Source organism: Macaca mulatta, chromosome 20 (genome assembly GCF_049350105.2).
Source record: "Macaca mulatta isolate MMU2019108-1 chromosome 20, T2T-MMU8v2.0, whole genome shotgun sequence".
Classification (NCBI taxonomy): Eukaryota; Metazoa; Chordata; class Mammalia; order Primates; family Cercopithecidae; genus Macaca; species Macaca mulatta.
This window is the reverse complement of record NC_133425.1, coordinates 28613851-28637209: the sequence shown is the minus strand read 5'-3', so window position 1 is coordinate 28637209 and position 23359 is coordinate 28613851. Positions and strand designations below refer to the sequence as shown.

Sequence of the window (23359 nt, the reverse complement as noted above, 5' to 3'; positions counted from 1 at the left end):
GTCATTGTTTTGGGTTTTTTTTGTTTGTTTGTTTGCTTTGTTTTGTTTTTTTTGAGACATGGTCTCATTCTCTTGCCCAGGCTGGAGTATAATGCTGCAATCATGACTTACTGCAGCCTCAACCTCCCAGGCTCAGGTGATTCTCCCACCTCTGCCCCCTTGAGTAGCTAGGACTACAGGCACATGCCACCACGCTTGGCTAATTTTTTGTAATTTTTATAGAGATGGGGTTTCACCATGTTGCCCAGGCTAGTCTCAAACCCCCACGTTAAAGCAATCTTCCCACCTCAGCCTCCCAAAGATCTGGGATTACATGCATGGGCCACCACACCCAGTCCCCCAACTTTGTTTTAAAACTTTCTTTTAAGTGTGTTCTTGGTAGCCCTTAACAGAAGGACATTGACACTGGAATCTGGATGTTTGTTTGTTTGTTTTGGAGACAAGATCTCACTCTGTTACCCAGGCTGGAGTGCAGTGGCACAATCTTGGCTCACTGCAACCTCTGCCTCCTGGGTTCAAACGAATCTTGTGCCTTAGCCTCCCAAGTAGCTGGTATTACAGGTGCATGCCACCACACCTGGCTAATTTTTGTATTTTTAGTAGAGATGGGGTTTCACCATATTGGCCAGGCTGGTCTTGAACTCCTGGCCTCACGTGATCCACCCACCTCGACCTCCCATAGTGCTGGGATTATAGGTATGAACCACTGTACCGGGCCTGGATTTTTTTTTTTTCAGTGAAAGATACTGATTTTTTTAAAGTTGACTCAGAACAAGTTTTAAGCACTCTGTGTCCACTTCATGTTGCTATCACAGAATATCACAGTCTGCGTAGTTTAGAAACAATAGACATTTATTTGACTTATAGTTCTGGAGGCTGTGAAGTCCAAGATACAGGAGCTGCCTCTGGTGAGACATCATCACGTGGCAAGAGAGCATGAGAGAGAGGGAGAGGGGGCTGAACTTGCTTTTATAACAAACCCATTCCTGAAATAATGGCATTAATCCATTATAATGGCTTCTTGAGGATCCCACCTCTCAACAGTATTACATCAGGGATTAACTTTCCAACACCTGAGCTTTGAGGGACTCGTTCAAACCATAGTACTCTGAAATTGGATAAATAGGTCTATGGGTGAGATTCCGGCTGAGGGTTGCCAATTTGCAACCTTTCAGTTGAATGGTCTCCCTTCTGAATGTCAAGGTTAATACTGCTATGAACAGCTATTATGCACCTAAGTTGAACCAGGGAGAGAACACATCCTTCCACATGTACCATTTTATTTAATGTTCTTTTCTACTAAGTCATTCAGAACTCTCTGGACTCTCTTTATGCTGTGTCATTTGCAAGGTTGCCTGCTGCATGTTTGGTTATAAATGAGGTCAAATCCCAATTTTGCAGGAGGAGGTGGATGTATGCCCATTCCCTTCACACTGTGAGCCGGTAGCCATGGGAACTATGATCAAGTACACAATAACTCCCCCATGAACAAATCCTCAGGGAACAAGGTTCATTTGAATGAAACTGGCTTGACCACAAAGGAATCTGGAGGACTTTCGGAGCTTCGCGGCCTTGTGCTGCCTCCTGACTTTAAGCTGGCTCTGCAGGAGGAGGAAGTGGAGATATCTCAGGTATGGACCTCTTTCTGGGAGCTGGGACTTAGACCAGGCAAAGAAAGGAGGCGGTGGGGAAAACTCCCCCAGAGGAGGCAGGAGTGGGCCCTGCATACCAGGTCCCCAGGTCTCTGAGGGCTTTACTAGTTCTGGGAGTGTGTGGATCGAGCCTAAAGTCTAGGAGGAATTCCAGCATTACCCAGGGCGTTGGCTGGAATATCTTTAAGGACGCTTCCAGCCCTGGAATCATAGCAGCAAAGGACCCAATTGTATGACAGCTGCTTTGGCCAGTGAAGATGGAAAGACCAGGAAAAGCTTTAGGCTAAGCGATGGAGTTCGTACCCCGCTAATTCACCTCCCTTGCCGCATCCCTGACATTTCCCACACAATATGTCCTTCACTCTGTTCTCCAAAAAGCCATTGCCTTCCTCTAACTGCCGAAATGAGCCCTGGAAACCCTGATGCCCACCAGACCCCTGCCTTTCCTCTTCTCTGCTCTGTTGGCCAAGGTTTCTGCCTCAGTTGCCCTGTCTGACAATATAGTTTCCCTAGGAGTGGAGCTAGCCCTGGCATCCCAGAATCCCCAACAGGTGCTAGCCTCTGGAGTCAGGACTGTCTCCCTGTGCCCCTGTGCTTGCTGCAGAAGAAACTGATTACTTGTAACTGCCATTCTGAATATAGTCACTACCAGGAACCGCTGGCTACCTGTGACATACCATCTAGCATGGTACCACAGCACCTGGCCCAGCACCTTGGGAGGCCAAGATGGGAGGATCACTTGAGGGCAGGAGTTTGAGATCAGCCTGGGCAACAACATAGTGAGAACCCCACCTCTACAAAAAATTTAAAAATTAGCCGAGTGCGATAGCACATGCCTGTAGTCCCAGTTACTTGGGGAGGCTGAGGCAGGAGGATCACTTGAGCCCAGGAGGTGGAGGCTGCAGTGAGCTATGATCGCACCACTGCACTCCAGCGTGGGAGACAAAGGGAGATTCTGTATGTAAATAAACAAATAAATAAAAAACAAAGGAGAGGGATTTTTCTACAAGAGAGTTAACATGCAGGGTGCTATGTACCGTGAGGGGTGGAGACTCGCTGAGGTTCAGTGGGAATGGGAGCTCAATCCTGAGAGTGGGGGAAGGCATTACAGAGGCTGTGACCTTTGAAATTGGTCTTGAAGAAAGAGAAAATGTGTACAAGGCAGAAAGAAGAGAGAGCTGCACCAGCCAAAAATATGGAGGTATGGAGTAGGTAGAATTGTGAGACATTTATGTGACTGGAATGAAAAATGAAAGCTGATGCTGGAAAGGAGGGTTAAGGCCAGGTTTTGAAGGATCTCTTAAAAAAATAGTAGGCTGGGCACAGTGGCTCACACCTGTAATCCCAGCACTTTGGGAGGCCGAAGAGGGCAGATCACTCGAGGTCAGAAGTTCGAGACCAGCCTGGCCAACACAGCGAAACCCCGTCTCTACTAAAAATACAAAAATTAGCTGGGCCTGGTGGTGCGCGCCTGTAGTCCCAGCTACTAGGGAGTCTGAGGCAGAAGAATTGCTTGAACCCGGGAGGCAAAGGCTGCAGTGAGCAGAGATTCTGCCACTGCACTCCAGCCTGGGTGACAGAGCAAGATCCTGTCTCAAAATTAATGCATTATTATTATTAATTTTTTGAGACAGAATCTTGCTCTGTCACCCAGGCTGGAGTGCAGTGGCATAATCACAGTTCACTGCAGTCTCAAGCTCTTAGGCTTAAGCGATCCTTCTGCCTTAGCATCCCAAGCTGCTGGGACTATAGCCATATGCCACTGATGGAGCAGGAGCACCGTCATCTAGGACAAACACCACCACTTTAAGTTCCAGCTCCCTTTCTAGCCTCATGCATTTCAAGGAAATCACTTCTAACTACAAGCAGACAGAAAGAGCAGACAGTAAAACACAGATAAGACAGTTTGGGTACAGAGGGAGGTGGAGGCAAAGTCTCTTGGGTAACTGCCAAACTTCACTCTCATACAATGGGCCCCAGTAAAACAGTGGGCCTTAGGCCGGGCGCGGTGGCTTATGCCTGTAATCCCAGCACTTTGGGAGGCTGAGGTTCCAGACCAACATGGTGAAACCCTATCTCTATTAAAAATACAAAAATTAGCCGGGCATGGTGGTGTGCACCTGTAATCCCAGCTACTAAGGAGGCTGAGGCAGGAGAATCCCTTGTATGTGGGAGGCAGAGGTTGCAGTGAGCTGAGATCACGCCACTGCACAGCCTGGATGACAGAGAGAGACTGTCTCAAAACAAACAAACAAACAAAAAATAATGGGCCTTAATAAGCACATTTCTTTCCCTTCAGGTGAACTAAGATATAGAAGTTAAAAGCAGACTCAGGGGATATGCCTGTAGCTGCAGAAAAAAGATAAACACAACATAAGTACAACAAAGAGACACAGAAGCAGTCCAAGCCTCTGATAAACTCTCCCACCCTGAATCCTTACAAACTCTTAGCCTGTAAGAGAGGGTGGCTCTGACCTAACCCTGCCAGCCACCCCTCTCAGGTTTATTCAAAATAAACCTATCCCTGATGACTGTCAAGCCACCCTTCATGTTTCTCTTCTCTTTCCTTAATTCTTACAGCCACCACGCCTGGCTAATTTTTTTGAATTTCAGTGGAGGTCTTGCTGTGTTGCCCAGGCTGGACTTGAACTCCTGAGCTCAAGTGATCCTCTCACCTCAGCCTCCCAAAGTGTTGGGATTACAGGCGTGAGCTACGGCGCCCCAGCTGGAGGATCATATCTGTTTCAAAAGGTGGAGCTTTCGCCGTGCGCAGTGGCTCACGCCTGTAATCCCAGCACTTTCGGAGGCCGAGGTGGGTGGATCATGAGGTCAGGAGATCGAGACCATCCTGGCTAACATGGTGAAACCCCATCTCTACTAAAAATACAAAACATTAGCCAGGCATGGTGGCGGGCGCCTGTAGTCCCAGCTACTTGGGAGGCTGAGGCAGGAGAATGGTGTGAACCCAGGAGGCAGAGCTTGCAGTGAGCCTTGATTGTGCCACTGCACTCCAGCCTGGGCAACAGAGCGAGACTCGGTCTCAAAAAAAAAAAAAAAAAGGTGGAGCTTTCTGCTGGAGGCAGCAGAGTTCTTCAGGCAGAGCAGCTGAGTCTTGAGGTTGCTCTTTTAGGAAACAAACTCAGGAGGCAATGTGGAGGGTGCATTGAATGGAGGAGAAAGTGGAGGCAGCGAGAAGGGTGAGGAGACACTGCTGAGTCCTGGTGAGAGACAAAGAAAGCCTGAAGGAAGCAAAGGGAATGGAGAGGAGGGGAAGGCTTCTGGAAGACTGTGATGCATGGATTGTGTGGGATAAGGGCAGAGGGTGGAGTCCAGGCTGACTCAGAGGTTTCTTGCTTGGGAGACTGAGTAGATGATCACGCTGTTACCTGAGATGAAGACACAGTAAGAGAAGTTAAATGAAGAAAAAGTAGGCTGGGCACAGTGGCTCACGCCCGTAATCCCAGCACTTTGGGAGGCTGAGGTGTGTGAATCACCTGAGCCCAGGAGTTCCAGACCAGCCTGAGCAACATAGCAAAACCTCATCTGTACTAAAATTCAAAACAATTAGCCAGGTGTGGTGGTGCTGGCCTGTAGTCCCAGCTACTTGGGAGTCTGAGGTGGGAGAACCACTTGGGCCCAGGAGGTCGAGGCTGAAGTGAGTCATGATCGTGTTACTGCACTCCATCTTGGACAACAGAACAAGACCCTGTTTCAAAAGGAAAAAACAGAAAAAATAATAAGCTCAGTTTTTAAAAAGAAATTGTAGTAGAATAAACACAATGTAAAATTTACCATTTAACCATTTTACAGTGTACAATTCAGTGGCATTAAGTACATTCACAATGTTTGCAAGCATCACCTTGATCTAGCTCCAAAACATTCTCATCACCCCAAAGGGAACCCCCAAACCCGTTAGGCAGTGATTCTCTATTCCCCTGTGTGCCCAGCCCCTGGCAGTCCCTAATCTCCCTGTAGATTTGCCTGTTCTGGACATTTTATATGCATGGAATCATATGATATGTGACTATAGTTTATGTCTGGCCACTTAGCACAATGTTTTCAAGGTTCATCCATGTTGTAGTATGTATCAGAATTCTTTTTTTTTTCTTTTTTGGAGACTCAGCCTATTTTTTTTTTTTTCTTTTTTTTTGGAGACTCAGAGTCTCATTCTGTCACCCAGGCTGGAGTGCAGTGGTGCAATCTTGGCTCACTGCAACCTCCGCCTCCCAGGTTCAAGTGATTTTCCTGCCTCCAGAGTAGCTGGGATTATAGACGCATGCCACCACACCTGGCTAATTTTTGTATTTTTAGTAGAGATGGGGTTTCGCCATGTTGGCCAGGCTGGTCTCGAACTCCTGACCTCAAGTGATCTACCCGCCTTGGCCTCCCAAAGTGCTGGGATTACAGGCATGAGCCACCGTGCCTGGCCCCTTACCCATTTTTCAATTGGTCTATTTGTCTTTTTCTTATTGAATTGTAAGAGTTATTTATATGTTTTAGGTACAAGTACCTTATCAGATGTAGGATTTGCAAATACTTTCTCCCATTCTGTGAGCTGTCTTTTCACTTTGTGGCTGGTATTCTTTGAAGCACAAAACTTTTTATTTTGATGAAGTCCCATTTATCTATTTTTACTTTTGTTGTTTGTGCTTTTGGTATCATATCTAAGAAATCATTGCCAAATACAATATGATGAAGATTTTCCCCTATATTTTCTTCTAGAATTTTTATGGTTTTTGCACTTAAGTTTAGATCTTTGATCCATTTTGAGTTAATTGTTTGTATGTGAGCTAAGCGTTCTATGTGGGGTACAGAAAAGGTCTAACCTCATTATTTTGCATGTTTCCCCCATTGCCCACCAACATTTGTCAAAAATATGAATGCTTTCCTCATCAAATAGTCTAAAAAACTATTTTCAACAAGGGAAAATAGTTGAAAATCAATTGTTGAAAATCAGTTAACCATGTATGTGAGGGTTTATTTCTGGGTTCTCTATTCTACTCCATTTGTTTCTCTGTCTACCCTTAGGTCAGCATCACACTGGGTTTTTTCTTTTGTTTGTTTTAACTTTTTAAATTTCTTGTTTTTAATTTTCGTGGGTACATAGTAGGCATATATATTTATGGGGTACATGAGATACTTTGCTACAGGCATGCAACACATAATAATTACATCATAATAAATAAGCATTTATCTTTTGTGTTACAAATAATCCAGTTATATTCTTTCAGTTATTTAAAAATATACAATTAAATTATTATTGACTGGCCTGGCACAGTGGCTCAGGCTGTAATCCCAGCACTTTGGGAGGCCGAGATGGGCGGATCATTTGAAGCCAGGAGTTCAAGACCAGCCTGGCCATGGTGAAACTCCATCTGTACTAAAAAGACAAAAAAAGTTAGCCAGGCCTCAGACTACCTGTAGTAGTCCCAGCCACTCGGGAGGCTGCGACAGGGGAATGGCGTGAACCCAGGAGGCAGAGCTTACGGTGAGCTGAGATCACGTCACTGCACTCTAACCTGAGTGACACAGCGAGACTCCATCTCAAAAAAAAAAAAGTTAGCCAGATCTGGGGGTGCACGCCCGTAGTCCCAGCTACTTGAGAGGCTGAGACAGGGTAATTGCTTGAATCTGGGAGGCGGAGGTTGCAGCAAGCCATGATCATGCCACTGCACTCCACCCTGGGTAACAGAGCTAGACTCCGTCTCAAAAAAAAAAAAAAAAAAAGAATGGCCGGGCGCTGTGGCTCATGCCTGTAATCCCAGCACTTTGGGAGGCCAAGGAAGGCAGATCATGAGATCAGGAGTTCAAGACCAGCCTGACCAACACGGTGAAACCCATCTCTACTAAAAATACAAAAATTAGCCAGGCGTGGTGGTGTGTGCCTGTAGTCCCAGCTACTCAGGAAGCTGAGGCAGAAGAATCGCTTGAACCTGGGAGGCAGAGGTTGCAGTGAGCCAAGATGGCACCACTGTACTCCAACCTGGGGAACAGAGCGAGACTCCGTCTCAAAAAAAAAAAAAAGAAGAAGAATCATATTGCTAAAAAAAACCATATTCATTCTGTCTATATGTCATAAGTGAGATGACTTGAACTCCCTGAGCATATGTGTCCATTATTTCCACCATTAAAATGAATTAAGGTGCTTGGCATGACTGTCCCCCGTTTATTAGTTCTAATAGTTTTTTGGTGGAGTCTATGTTTTTTCCAAATATAAGATCCTATCATCTGCAAACAAGAATAATTTTTACTTCTTCCTTTCCAATTTGGATGCCCTTTGTTTCTTTCTCTTGTCTAATTATTCTAGCAAAGGCTTCCAGCTTGGGAAGTGACAGTGTTGTTGAGTAACAGTGGTGAAAGTAGGCATCCTTGTGGTGTTCCAGATCTTAGAGGAAAGTCTTTCAGGTTTTTCCCCATTCAGTATGGGTCTGTCATACATGGTTTTTATAATGTTGAGGTATGTTTCTTCTATACCCAGTTTTTTGAGGGTTTTTATTATGAAGTAGTGTTGAATTTTATCAAATGCTTTTTCAACATCAATTGAAATGATCATATGGTTTTTGTCTTTCATTTTGTTGATATGATGTATCACATTAATTGATTTGTGTATGTTGAACCATCCTTGCATCCCTGGGAGAAACTCCACTTCGTCAAGACGATCTTTTTTTTTTTTTTTTTTTTTTGAGACAGAGTCTTGCTCTGTCACTCAGGCTAGAGGGCAATGGCATAATCTCAGCTCACTGCAACCCCTGCCTCCTGAGTTCAAGTGATTCTCCTGCCTCAGCCTACCTAGAAGCTGAGACTACAGGTGCATGCCACCACACCCAGCTAATTTTTTTTATTTGTGGAGTCAATATTTTGCCATTACCCAGGCAAAATGAGTAACATTTTGAACTCCTGGGTTAAAGTGATCTTCCCGCCTTAGCCTACCAAAGTGTTGGGATTATAGGCGTGAGCTACCATGCCCAGCCAAATACTATGTTATTACCCATTATTTTAAACTGATGACAACTTAACACTGGCTGCATAAACAAACAAGCAAAATGAAAAATAATAAAAACTCTACACTTTAACTTCATCTACTCTGTTTTGCTTTTTTTTTTTTTTTTTGAGATGGAGTTTCACTCTGTCGCCCAGGCTGGAGTGCAGTGGCGTGAGCTCAGCTCACTGCAACCTCTGCCTTCCGTGGTTCAAGCAATTTTCCTGCCTCAGCCTCCCAAGTAGCTGGGACTACAGGTGCGCATTATCACGGCTGGCTAATTTTTGTATTTTTAGTAGAGACGGGGTTTCACCATATTGGTTACGCTTGTCTTGAACTCCTGACCTCGTGATCCACCCGCTTCAGCCTCCCAAAGTGCTGGGATTACAAGTGTGAGCCACCGTGCCCAGCCCCCACTGTTTGTTTTTTTTTTTTTTTTTTTTTTGAGGCAGAGTCTCGCTCTGTCGCCCAGGCTGGAATGCAGTGGTGTAATCTCGGCTCACTGCAAGCTCTGCCTCCCGGGTTCACGCCATTCTCCTGCCTCAGCCTCCCAAGTAGCTGGGACTACAGGTGCCCGCCACCAAGCCCGGCTAATTTTTGTTGTTGTTGTATTTTTAGTAGAGACGGGGTTTCACCGTGTTAGCCAGGATGGTCTCGATCTCCTGACCTCGTGATCCACCTGCCTCAGCCTCCCAAAGTGCTGGGATTACAGGCATGAGCCACTGCACCCGGCCCCCACTGCTTTTTAATTTGGTTCCCTTTATGTCTTATTGTACTATGCCTTGAAATGTTGTAGTTATTATTTTTTATTGGTTCATTGTTTAGCTTTTCTACTTCAGATAAGAGTAGTTGACCGGGCACAGTGGCTCATGCTTGTAATCTCAGCACTTTGCGAGGCTGAGGTGGGTGGATCACCTGAGGTCAGAAGTTCGAGACCAGCCTAACCAACATGGAGAAACCCTGTCTCTATTAAAAATACAAAATTAGCTGAGTGTGGTGGTGCGTGCCTATAATCTCAGCTACTCGGGAGACTGAGGCAGGAGAATTGCTTGAACCTGGGAAGAGGAGGTGTGTCAAGATTGCACCATTGCACTCTAGCCTGGGCAACAAGAGTGAAACTCCATCTCAAAAAAAGAAGATAATGGTAGTTTATATACCAAAATTACAGTGTTATAATATTCTGTATTTTTCTGTGTGCTTACTATTACCAGTGAATTTTGTACCTTCAAATGATTTCTTATTGCTCATGAACATCCTTTTCTTTCAGATTGACGAACTCCCCTTAGCATTTCTTGTAGAACAGGTCTGGTGTTCATGAAATCCTTCATTTTAGCCGGGCGCGGTGGCTCACGCCTGTAATCCCAGCACTTTGGGAGGCCGAGGCGGGCGGATCACAAGGTCAGGAGATCGAGACCACGGTGAAACCCCGTCTCTACTAAAAATACAAAAAATTAGCTGGGCGCGGTTGTGGGCGCCTGTAGTCCCAGCTACTCGGGAGGCTGAGGCAGGAGAATGGCGTGAACCCGGGAGGCGGAGCTTGCAGTGAGCCGAGATCGCGCCACTGCACTCCAGCCTGGGCGACAGAGCGAGACTCCGTCTCAAAAAAAAAAAAAAAAAAAAGAAATCCTTCATTTTCGTTTGTCTGGGCAAGTCTTTATTTCTCCTTCATGTTTGAAGAATTTTTTTTTTTTTTTTTTTTTTTTTTGAGACGGAGTCTTGCTCTGTCCCCCAGGCTGGAGCGCAGTGGCCGGATCTCAGCTCACTGCAAGCTCCGCCTCCCGGGTTCAGGCCATTCTCCTGCCTCAGCCTCCCGAGTAGCTGGGACTACAGGCGCCCGCCGCCTCACCCGGCTAGTTTTTTGTATTTTTTAGTAGAGACGGGGTTTCACCGTTTTAGCCAGGATGGTCTCGATCTCCTGACCTCGTGATCCGCCCGTCTCGGCCTCCCAAAGTGCTAGGATTACAGGCTTGAGCCACCACGCCCGGCCTTTTTTTTTTTTTTTCTTTGAGGCGGAGTTTCACTCTTGTTGCCCAGGCTGGAGTGCAATGGCACGATCTCGGCTCACCGTAACCTCTGCCTCCCAGGTTCAAGCAATTCTCCTGCCTCAGCCTCCCTAGTAGCTGGGATTATAGGCATGTGCCACCACGCCCAGCTAATTTTGTATTTTTAGTAGAGACGGGGTTTCTCCATGTTGGTCAGGCTGGTCTCGAACTCCCGACCTCAGGTGATCCACCCGCCTCGGCCTCCCAAAGTGCTGGGATTACAGGCGTGAGCCACTGCGCCCGGCCTTTTTGAAGAATATTTTTACCAGACATACTATTCTAGGGTAATTTTTTTTTTTTCTTTTAGCACTTTCAATATGTCATGCCATTCTTTTCTGGCCTGTAAGGTTTCCACTGAAAAGTCTGCTGCCAGATGGGAATTGGAGATCCATTGTTTTGTTTGTTTGTTTGAGATGGAGTCTTGCTCTGTCGCCCAGGCTGGAGTGCAATGGCGCAATCCCAGCTTATTGCAACCTGCACCTCCCAGGTTAAAGCGATTATCCTGCCTCAGCCTCCTGAGTAACTGGGACTACAGACATGCACCAATATGCCTGTTTGTGTGTGTGTGTGTATTTTTAGTAGAGATGTGGTTTCACCCTGTTGCTCAGGCTGGTCTCAAACTCCTGACCTCAAATGATCTGCCTGCCTCGGCCTCCCAAAGTTCTGGGATTACAGGTGTGAGCCACTGCACCCAGCCTCCATTGTATGTTATTTGGTTCTTTTCTTTTGCTGCTTTTAGGATCCTTTATCTTTGACATTTGAGAGTTTGATTATTAAGCACCTTGAGGTAGTCTTCTTTGGGCTAAATCTGCTTGGTGTTCTATAACCTTGTACTTGAATGTTGATTCTCTAGGTTTTAGAAGTTTTCTGTTATTATTCCTTGAAAAAAGTTTCTACCCCTATCTCTTTCTCTACCTCCTCTGCTAAGACTAATAACTCTTAGATTTGCCCTTTTGAGGCTATTTTCTAGATCTCGTAGGTATTTTTCATTATTTTCTATTCTTTTTTCTTTTGTCTCTTCTGCCTATGTATTTTCAAATAGTCTGCCTTCAAGCTCACTAATTCTTTCTTTTGCTTGATCAGTTCTGCTATTAAGGTACTCTAATGCATTCTTCTTTTCTTTTTCTTTCTTTCTTTTTTTTTTTTTTTTTGAGACAGGGTCTCACTCTGTTGCCCAGGCTGAAGTGCAGTAGTGAAATCTCGGTTCACTGCAACCTCTGCCTCCCAGGCTCAAATGATTCTCCTGCCTCAGCCTCCTGAGTACCTGGGATTACAGGTGTGTGCCACCATGCCCAGCTAATTTTTGTATTTTTAGATGAGATGGGGTTTCACCTTGTTGGCCAGGCTGGTCGCAAACTTCTGACCTCAGGTGATCCACCCACCTCGGCCTCCCAAAGTGCTGGGATTACAGGTGTGAGTCACCTCACTTTCTAATGCATTCTTTAGTATGTCAATTGCATTTTCCAACTCTAGAATTTCTGCTTATTTTTAGTTATTTCAATCTCTGTTAAATTTATCTGATAGAATTCTGAATTCCTTCTCTGTGTTACTGTGAATTTCTTTGAGTTTCCTCAAAATGTCTTTTTTGAATTCTCTGTCTGAAAGGTCCCATCTGTGTTTCTCCAGGATTAGTCCCTGGTGGCTTATTTGGTTCATTTGGTGAGGTCATGTTTTCCTGGATAGTCTTGATGCTTGTGGATGTTCATCGGTATCTGCACATTGAAGAGTTAGGTATTTATTGTAGTCTTTGCAGTCTGGGCTTGTTTGTGCCCATCTTTTTTGGGAAGACTTTCCATGTATTCAAAGAGACTTGAGCTCCAAGCCCAATAACACTGTGGTTCTTGTGGACTCATGTAAGTACCACGTTGGTAGTCCTAGATAAGATCCAGAAGAATTCTCTGATTACTAGGCAGAGACTCTTGTTCTCTTTCCTTACCATCTCCCAAATAAATGGAGTCTCTGTCTCTTTGCTGAGCTTCCTGGAGCTAGGAATGGGGTGATGCAAGCCTTCTTATGACCACCACCACTGGGACTGTGCTGGGTCATACCTGAAGCCAGCACAGCAGTGGGTCTCACCCAAGGCCCACTGTAACCACTACCCGGATACCACCTGTGTTCACTCAAGGCCCTAGGGCTCTACAATCAGCAGCTGGGGCCACCAGTCAGCTTTTTATCTTTCCCTTCAGGGCAGTGAGTTTCCCCAGGCCCTGGGAGGGTCCAGAGATGCTGTCTGGGAACCAGAGATTAGAGTCAAAAACCTTAGAAATCTACGTGGTGGTCTATTCTACTGCAGCTAAGCTGGGACTCAAACCACAAGACAAAGTGCCTCCCACTCTACCTTCCCCTTTCCATGGACAGAGGAGCCTCTCCCAGTGGCCACCACCACCACTGGCCCACAGAGAGTTCTGAACACTCACTTAAAGCCCAAGGGCTCTTCAAGTCAACTTGTGGTGAATGCTCTCAGGCCTGGGACTCACCCTTTAGGGCAGTGGGTTCCCCTCTGGCCCACGGCAGGTCCAAAAATGTTGTCCAAGAGCTTAGGTCTGGACTTGGGGGCCCCAAAAATCTGGTTGGTACTCTACCCCACTGTGGCCGAGCTGGTACCTAAGGTGCAAGACAAAGTTCCCTTTACTCTTCTCTCCGCTTTTCTCAAGCAGTAGTCTTTCACCAGAGCCACCACAGCTGGTAATGTGCTGGGCCTTACCTGAAGCCAGCACAACTCAGACTCTTATTCAAGGTCCACAGATACTACCTGGGTATCGCTGTTGGCTATTCAGGGACCAAGGGCTCCTTAGTCAGCAGGTGATAAGTCCTTCCAGGACTGGGTCCTTCCCTTCAGGACGGCAGGCTCCCTTCTGGCCCAGCGTGTGTCTAAAAATGTCATCCAGGAGCTAGGACCTGGAATGAGGGCCTTATGACTCTGCCTGGTGCTCTATCCTATTGTGGCTGATCTGCTATCCAAGATACAAGATAAAGCCCTCTTTACTCTTTGCTTTCCTCTCCTCAAGCAGAAGGAAGGAGTTACTTTCTTTGCTGTGAGCTATGCCACCTGGGATTGGGGGAAGGGTAGTACATGCACTCCTTTAGCTGCCCCAGCTAGTGTTTAGCTAGGTCATATGCCTTCCTAGTCCACTGGCTCTAAGGCCAGCCCAGCACTAGGACTTGCCTAGAAGTTGCAGTCCTTGTATCCTAAAATGCCTTTCAAATTTATCTAGGACCCCAGAGCACTTTAGCCTGTGGTGGCAAGGCTTGCCACAACTTGAGTTCTCACCACTAGGATGGGCAATTCCCCTCTGGTTCAGGCTGATACAAATGCTCCTTCCTTGGGAAGGCACTGGCTGAGTCCAGCATGGCTTTGCTCCCCACTGTGACAGGGCAGCACTGAGTTCATTGCCAAGTCCCTCAGTTCAATGTGCCAAATCCCCCAGTCCATGTGCTCTCTCTCCTCCAAGTGCACAGTTTCTCTCTGTGCCATGCAGCTACTGCTAGGGGGTGGGGGACGAGTGGTGTCAATGATTCAAGACTGTCTTTCCTGGCTGGCGCGGTGGCTTACACCTGTAATCCCAACACTTTGGGAGGCCAAGGCAGGCGGATCACTTGAGGTCAGGAGTCACTTGAGGTCAGATAACTTGAGGTCAGGCCAACATGGTGAAACCCCGTCTCACTGAAAATACAAAAACTTGCCAGGCATGGTGGCGCATGCCTGTAGTCCCAGCTACTAGGCAGGCTGAGGCAGGAGAATAGCTTGAACCTGGGAGGCAGAGGTTTCAGTTAGCCGAGACTACACCATTGCACTCCAGCCTGGGTGACAGGGAGACTCTGTATCCAAAAAAAAAAAAAAAGACTGTTTTTCCTACCCTCTTCAGTGCCTCTTTCCGTGATATGAAGTTAAAATCAGCTACTGTGACCACTCACCTGATTTTTGGTTCTTATGATGGTTCTGAGGAGGCTTCTATTCTGCCATCTTGCTCTGACCTCCCACTACATTGTTTTTTGTTTGTTAGTTTGTTTGTTTGTTTTTGCCACTCTGTCACCTAGGCTGGAGTACAGTGGCCAAATCTTGACTCACTACAACTTCTGTCTCCCAGGTTCAAGCAATTCTCGTGCCTCAGCCACCCGAGTACCTGGGATTACAGGCGCTTGCACCCACTCCCAGCTAAATTTTTTTATTTTTAGACTGGGTTTCACCATGTTGCCCAGGATAGTCTTGAACTCCTGGCCTCAAGCAATCCTCCCGCCTCGGCCTCCCAAAGTGCCGGAATTACAGGCATGAGCCACCACACCTGCCCCCACTACAGTTTTTGTTGGTTTGTTTGTTTGAGACAGAGTCTAGCTCTATCCCCCAGGTTGGAGTGCAGTGGCGCAGTCTTGGCTCACTGCAACCTCCATCTCCCGGGTTCAAGCGATACTCCTGCCTAAGCCTACCGAGTAGCTGGGATTATAAGCACTCGTCACCCAGCTAATTTTTGTATTTTTAGTAGAGATGGGGTTTCGCCATGTTGGCCAGGCTGGTCTCAAACTCCTGACCTCAGGTGATCCACCTGCCTTGGCCTCCCATAGTGCTGGAATTACAGGCATGAGCCACTGCACCCAGCCCCTACACTGTTTTGATTATGATAGCTTTGTAGTAAGTTTTAAAATCAGGAAATTGAGTCCTTCGGTTTTTTTTTCAAGACTGTTTTGGCTATTGAGGATCCCTTTAGATTCTGTATGAATTTTAGGATGGGTTTTTCCATTTCTTTAAAAACCATCATTGGGATTTGATATGATTTGTTAGGAATTTGCATTGAAACTGCAGATCGCTTTGGGTAGTATTGCCATCTTAACACTATTAAGTCCTTCAATCCATGAATGTGGGATGTTTTCTCTTTTGGGGGTCTTCTTTAATTTATGTCAGCAGTATATTGTAATTTTCAGTGTACAAATCTTTGAGCTCCTTGGTTAAATTTCTTTCTAAGTATTTTATTCTTTTGATACTATTGCAAAGGAAATTATTTAAATTTCCTTTTAAAATTGTTTGCTCCAAGTGTGTAAAAACTGAATTGATTTTGTGTCCTGCAACTTTGCTGAACTTAATTCTAAAATTTTTGTGTGGATTCCTTACGATTTTCTATATATAATTATATCATCTGTGAAAAGAGATCCTTTTATTTCTTCCTTTCCAATTTGGAAGTCTTTTATTTCCTCTTGGCGAATTGCTTTGCCTAGAACTTCTAGTACTATGTTGAATAGAAGTGATGAGAGCAGGCATCCTTGTCTTGTTCCTGGTCTGAGGGGACAAGCTTTTAGTCTTTCCCTGTTGAGTATGATGTTAGCTGTGATTTATAGCCTTTATCATTTTGAGGACGTTCCTGTGTATTTCTAGTTTATTGAGAGTTTTAATCATGAAAGGGTGTTGGCCGGGCACGGTAGCTCACGCCTGTAATCCCAGCACTTTGGGAGGCCGAGGTGGGCAGATCACTTGAGGTCAGAAGTTCGAGACCAGGCTGACCAACATGGAGAAACCCCGTCTCTACTAAAATACAAAAAAATTAGCCAGGTATGGTGGCGCATCCCTATAATCCCAGCTACTCAGCAGGCTGAGGCAGAATTGCTTGAACCTGGGAGGCGGAGGTTGTGGTGAGCCGAGATCACGCCATTGCACTCTAGCCTGGGCAACAAGAGCGAAACTCCATCTCAAAATAAATAAATAAATAAATAAAATCATGAAAGGGCGTTCATTTTTTCAGAGCCTTTCTGCATCAATTGAGATGACCATGTGTTTTCTCCCTAGTTCATTCTATCAATGTGGTGTATTACTTTTTTTTTTTTAAGACAGAGTCTTGCTGTGTCACCCAGGCTGGAGTGCAGTGGCTTGATCTCAGTTCACTGCAACCTCTGCCTCTGGGTTCAAGTGATTCTCTTGCCTCAGCCTCCCAAGTAACTGGTATTATAGGCACCCGCCATCATGCATGGCTAATTTTTGTATTTTTAGTACAGTGAGGGTTTCACCATGTTAGCCAGGCTTGTCTCGAACTCCTGACCTCAGGTAGTCTGGCTGCCTCGGCCACCCAAAGTGCTGGGATTACAGGTGTGAGCCACTGCACTCAGCCACGCTTCGCATATTTTGAAGTGCATCTATTTACTTAGCATTCATGACTTGAATAATTTCACCAAATGAATAATTTTGGGTAGTTTGAAATTCATTCTTCCAATTGTTACAGTTTGGTGTTTGTAATAAATATGTAAAGGTAAAAGAAACAGTTTTTCTGTATTCTGCCAATCATGTTTTTATATAATAAATGATCCATTTTTTTTTCCCAGGAAAAAAAAAAGAAAGTTATTGCTTAATGTTACAGAATTTCTGTTTGGAGTGATGAAAAAGTTTTGAAAATAGTGGTGACAGTTGCACAAAATTGTGAATATAATTAATACATTGAACTATGCGCTTAAAAGTAGCTAAAATGGCCAGGCGCGGTGGCTCACGTCTGTAATCCCAGCACTTTGGGAGGCCAAGGCGGGTGGACCACCTGAGGTCAGGAGTTCAAGACCAGCCTGGCCAATATGGTGAAACCCCCGTCTCTACTAAAAATACAAAAAAGTAGCCAGGTATGGTGGCAGATGCCTGTAATCCCAGCTACTTGGGTGGCTGAGGCAGGAGAATCACTTGAACTCAGGAAGCAGAGGTTGCAGTGAGCCAAGATTGTACCACTGCACTCCAGCCTGGGCAACAGAGTGAGACTCTGTCTCAAAAAAACAAAAAACAAAAAACAAAAAAAGCTAAAATGGCAAGTTTTATATTATATATATTGTTTACCCCCCCCCCACACACACACAAAATCAGGCACATACTCCTCTAACGACACTTACAGTCTATTAAGTGAATGTGGGCATTTTAAAGAAAAAAAATAACTATATGTGGTTACGGAATCAGGATAGTAGTTGTCTATGGACATGGGCAGTGGGGACTGACTAGAAAGGGGAGGGAAGGAAGTTCTTGGAGTGCTAGAAGTGTTTTATGTCTTTTTTTTTTTTTTTGAGATGGCGTGAGCCACCACGCCCAACCCGTGTTTTATGTCTTGATTGGGGTGTTTAGATAAGCATTACATTTGTCAAAACTCAAGAAATTTTATACTTTAAGATCTGTGCATTTCACTATATGTAAATTTTGTTTTGTTTTGTTTTGTTTTTTGAGACGGAGTCTCGCTCTGTTGCCTGGGCTGGAGTGCAGTGGTGCGATCTCGGCTCACTGCAAGCTCCGCCTCCTGGGTTCACGCCATTCTCCTGCCTCAGCCTCCCGAGTAGCTGGGACTACAGGCGCCTGCCACCACGCCTGGCTAATTTTTTGTATTTTTAGTGGAGACGGGGTTTCACCGTGTTAGCCAGGATGGTCTCGATCTCCTGACCTTGTGATCCGCCCGCCTCGGCCTCCCAAAGTGCTGGGATTACAGGCATGAGCCTCCACGCCCAGCCTATATGTAAATTTTACCTTAGTAAAAAACAAAACACGGTGGCTCATGCCTGTAATCCCAGCACTTTGGGAAGCCGAGCGGGTGGATCACTTGAAGTCAGGAGTTCAAGACCAGCCTACCAACATGGTGAAACCCTGTCTCTACTAAAAATACAAAAGAAATTAGCTGGGTGTTGGCAAGCGCCTGTAATCCCAGGTACTTGGGAGGTTGAAGCAGGAGAATCGCTTGAACCTGGGAGCCCGAGGTTGCAGTGAACTGAGAGGGACCCACTGCACTCCAGCCTAGGTGACAAAGTGAGACTCCGTCTCAAAACAAAACAAAACAAAAAATGTTAGCAGCTTCTAATCCCTTGACGGTGTATATAGACTGCAGCGATTTTCTCCAACTTCTCACTCACATGGTGTCTTATTATACAGAGGTTTTAAATTTTAAATAATTAAATTTATCAACCTTCTTCATTTATGGTTTCTATATTTGTGTGTCTTGCTTCAGAAAGTTTCTCTTATTCCAGGTAATCATATTATCCTATTTTTTAAATTCTATTTTGGAATAAGTATTTCTTATCACCGGCAATCATATTAGCCTATTTTTTTCAATATGTTTATTGTTCATTCCTGTGTGGGACATGTAGCTGGTGGGCTAGGTGGAGACCATGGACAAGTTTGCTAACATTGCTAAGTCTTGGTTTTCTCATCCATAAAATAGGGATAATAATTTGTTTTGTTATTGACATAATTCAAAAAAGTAATATTTATTTGTTTATGTATTTATTTTAGAGACAGGGTCTTACTCTGTCACCTAGGCTGGAGTGCAGTGGCAATCTTGGTTCACTGCAGCTCAAGTGATCCTCCCGCCTCAGCCTCCAGAGTGGCTGGGACTACAGGTGCACGCCCCCACGCCCAGCTAACTTAAAAATTTTTTTAGACTGGGCGTGGTGGCTCATGCCTGCAATCCCAGCACTTCAGGAGGCCGAAGTGGGTGGATTAAGAGGTCAGGAGTTCGAGACCAGCCTGGCCAAGATGGTGAAACCCCGTCTCTACTGAAAATACAAAAAATTAGCCGGGCGTGGTGGCGGGCACCTGTAGTCCCAGCTGCCCGGGAGGCTAAGGTAGGAGAATCGCTTGAACCTGGGAGGCAGAGATTGCAGTGAGCTGAGATCGTGCCATTGCACTCCAATCTGGGCGACAAGAGTGAAACTCCATCTTAAAAAAAAAAAAAAAAAAAAAGCCAGGCGCGGTGGCTCATGTCTGTAATCGCAGCACTTTGAGAGGCCAAGGCGGGCGGATCATGAAGTCAAGAGATTGAGACCATCCTGGCTAACATGGTGAAACCCTGTCTCTACTAAAAAATACAAAAAATTAACTGGGTGTGGTGGCGGGCACCTGTAGTCCCAGCTACTTGGGAGGCTGACGCAGGAGAATGGTATGAACCCAGGAGGTGGAGCTTGCAGTGAGCAGAGATCACCTCACCACACTCCAGCCTGGGCGACAGAATGAGACTCCGTCTCAAAAAAAAAAAAATTTTTTTTGACCAGGCACAATGTGTCACACCTGTAATCCCAGCACTTAGGGAGGCAGGAGAATCACTTGAACCCAGGAGGCAGAGGTTGCAGTGAGCCAAGATCGTGCCATTGCACTGCAGCCTGGGCGGCAAGACCAAACCTCCGTCTCAAAAACAAGACAAAACAAAACAAAAATTGCCTCACTATGTTGACTAGGTTGGTCTTGAATTCCTAGGCTCAAGTGATCCTCCCACCTCGGCTTCCCAAAGTGCTGCAATTACAGGCGTGAACCACCGTGGCCGGCTTTGTATCTGCCTGTTTCGTTAAGGCTTTTCCATGGTAGGAAGTGTGGCTTCCCACAGTGCCTAACCAAGTGCCTGGCATTTAGCAAACGTTTAAATGTTTCTTGAATGAATGAACTGGTTGACAGAATGGATGAATAACACATGATAAAAACCAAATTGTAAAGGGGAAAGGAAGGAGTAATTTCTTTTTCTAGAGATGGGGTCTTGCTCTATTCCCCAGACTGGTCTCGATATCCTGGGCTCAGACAATCCTCCTGCCTCAGTCTCCTGGGTGGCTGAAATTGTAGGCACTGGCCACCACGCCTGGCTCAGGAAGGAGTAATTTTATCAGTCGGTTCTACTATGAAACTAAACACAAAACTAAGGCCCAAGTAGGGTAGAGAGAACCATATTAAATACATTATTTAATATCTACATTGGGTTCTTATTCAAGGATGGGCTCCAAGAGGACTGAACTTCCACTGATTGAATGTGCATGTAAAACTTTAGGTGGATGGGTGGGAGCAGTGGTTCACGCCTGTAATCCCAGCACTTTGGGAGGCCAAGGCAGGTGGATCACTTGAGGTCAGGAGTTCGAGACCAGCCTGGCCAACATGGTGAAACCCCCGTCTCTACTAAATACAAAAATTAGCCAGGCATGTGGCATGCCCCTGTAATCCCAGCTACTCAGGAGGCTGAGGCAGGAGAATTGCTTGAACTCAGGAGTTGGAGGTTGCAGCGAGCCGAGATCGCGCCACTGCACTCCAGCCTGGGCGACAGAGTAAGACTCCATCTCAAAAAAAAGTTTAGATGGGGCCGGGCAGAGTGGCTCACACCTGTAATCCCAACACTTTGGGAGTCCGAGGCAGCTGGATGGCTTGAGCTCAGGAGTTCAAGACCAGACTGCACAACATAGTGAGACCCTGTTTCCACTAAAAATACAAAAAAAAAAAAAAAAGCTCGGCGTAGTGGTGCACACCTGTGGTCCCAGCTACTTGGGCGGATGAGGTAGGAGGATTGCTTGAGCATGTTGGGGAGGGAGGTTGCACTGAGCCAAGATTGTGCCACTGCCCTCCAGCCTGGGCAACAGAGCAAGACCCTGTCTCAAAAAAAAAAAGAAGAAGAAAAAAAAAGGCCAGGCTCACCGGCTTACACCTGTAATCCCAGCACTTTGGGAAGCTAAGGTGGACGGATCACTTGAGGTCAGGAGTTTGAGACCAGCCTGGACGACATGGCAAAACCCTGTCTCTACTAAAAATACAAAAAAATTAGCTGGGCCTAGTGATGCATGCCTGTAGTCCTGGCTACTAGTGAGGCTAAGGCAGGACAATTGCTTGAACCCAGAAGGCAGAGGTTACCGTGAGCTGAGATCGCGCCATTGTATTCCAGCCTGGGCAACCAGAGTGAAACTCTGCCTCCAAAAAAAGAAGAAGAAAAAAAGTTTAGGCAAACATGCACTTTTCTTGTTGCCTTTTTTTTTTGAGATGGAGTTTTGCTCTTACTGTCCAGGCTAGAGTGCAATGGCATGATCTTAGCTTACCACAACCTCTGCCTCCTGGGTCAAGCGATTCTCCTGCCTCAGCCTCCCGAGTAGCTGGGATTACAGGCATGTGCCACCATGCCCGACTAATTTTGTATTTTTAGTAGAGACAGGGTTTCTCCATGTTGGTCAGACTAGTCTTGAACTCCCCACCTCAGGTGATCCTCCCACCTTGGCCTCCCAAAGTGCTGGGATTACAGGCATGCGCCACCGCGCCCAGCCTGAATGTGCTGGATTGTAGTTCCAGGAGGCCAGAGATCATGAATACTTTGTCCACCACTATATTCCCAGCCCACAGAATACACAGCCTGGCAGCCAACAGATGCTTATTGAATGAATGAGCCTCAACAGGGCTTTCTCATTCCCACATGCCATGCTGTGGTCAGGCTTAAATCATAACCCAACTTCTGCCACCTAATATATGTATGACCTTGGTTAAATTAAACCAGCAGTCCCCAACCTTTTTGGCACTGGAGACCAGTTTCATGGAAGACAATTTTTCCACTGGGGAAGGAATGGTTTCGGGATGATTCAAGCACATTACATTTATTGTGCACTTTATTTCTATTATTATTACATTATAATATATAATACAAATAATTATCATACATACAAAAACTCATCATAAAGTAGAATCAGTGAGATCCCTGAGCTTGTTTTCCTGCAACTAGATGGTCCCACCTGATGTTGATGGGAGTGACAGATCATCAGGCATTAGATTCTCATAAGGAGCAACCTAGATCCTTCGCATGCGCAGTTCACAATAGGATTCATGCTCCTATGATAATCTAATGCCGCTGCTGATCTGACAGAAAGCAGAGCTGAGGCAGTAATGTAGGCAATGGGAGCAGCTGTAAATACAGATGAAGCTTCGATCGCCAGCCATTCACTTCCTGCTGTGCGGCTCAGTACCTAACAGGTCACGGACTGGTACTGGCCCCACAGCCCAGGGGTTGGGGACCCCGACTTAAACTAAGGCCCAGGTTTCCAAAATAACATCCACTTTGAGGGCTTGTTGAGTGGATTAAGTCATAAATGTTGGTGTACTTGGCCGGGCATGGTGGTTCATGCCTGTAATCCCAGCACTTCCGGAGTCTGAGGTGGGTGGATCACTCGAGGTCAGGAATTTGAGACAAGCCTGGCCAACATGAAACCCCATCTCTACTAAAAATACAGAAAATTAGGCCGGGCGCAGTGGCTCATGCCTGTAATCCCAGTACTTTGGGAGGCTGAGGTGGGTGGATCATTTGAGGTCAGGAGTTTGAGATGAGCCTGGCCAACATGGTGAAACCCTGTCTCTACTAATAAATACAAGAATTAGCCAGGTGATAGTGGCATGCACCTGTAATCCCAGCTACTCAGGAGGCTGAGACGGGAGAATCCCTTGAGCCTGAGAGGCAGAGGTTGAGGTGAGCTGAGATCGGGCCACTGCACTCTAGTCTGGGTGAGAGAGTGAGATCCTGTCTCAAAAAACAAAACAGAATAAAATTAGCTGGGCGTGGTGGTGGGTGCCTGTAATCCCAGCTACTCAGGAGGCTGAGGCAGGAGAATCACTTGAACCCGGTACACGGGGCTTGCAGTGAGCCGAGATTGCGCCATTGCACTTCAGCCTGGGCAACAAGAGCGGAAACTCCATCTCAAAAACAATGCAAAAGAAAAAATGTTGGCCGGGCGCGGTGGCTCAAGCCTGTAATCCCAGCACTTTGGGAGGCCGAGGCGGGCGGATCACAAGGTCAGGAGATCGAGACCACAGTGAAACCCCGTCTCTACTAAAAATACAAAAAATTAGCCGGGCGCGGTGGCGGGCGCCTGTAGTCCCAGCTACTCAGGAGGCTGAGGCAGGAGAATGGCGGGAACCCGGGAGGCGGAGCTTGCAGTGAGCCGAGATCGCGCCACTGCACTCCAGCCTG

The 23359-nt window shown here is 46.1% G+C and overlaps 1 protein-coding gene across 4 annotated transcripts in view; it reads left to right on the top strand.

The window, feature by feature from the left end:
- Positions 1-1508: 1508 nt before the first annotated feature.
- The window catches only part of TMEM219 (transmembrane protein 219), a 36022-nt gene continuing 14171 nt past the window's right edge, over positions 1509-23359 (top strand). For 3 of the 4 annotated variants that reach the window (XM_077983805.1, XM_077983804.1, XM_028840504.2), the window contains exon 1: positions 1519-1631. The gene's annotated coding sequence lies outside the window, so the exon portion shown is untranslated. Of the gene's footprint in view, positions 1632-23359 lie in introns of all 4 variants that reach the window. The other variant, XM_028840505.2, reaches the window with a different exon arrangement.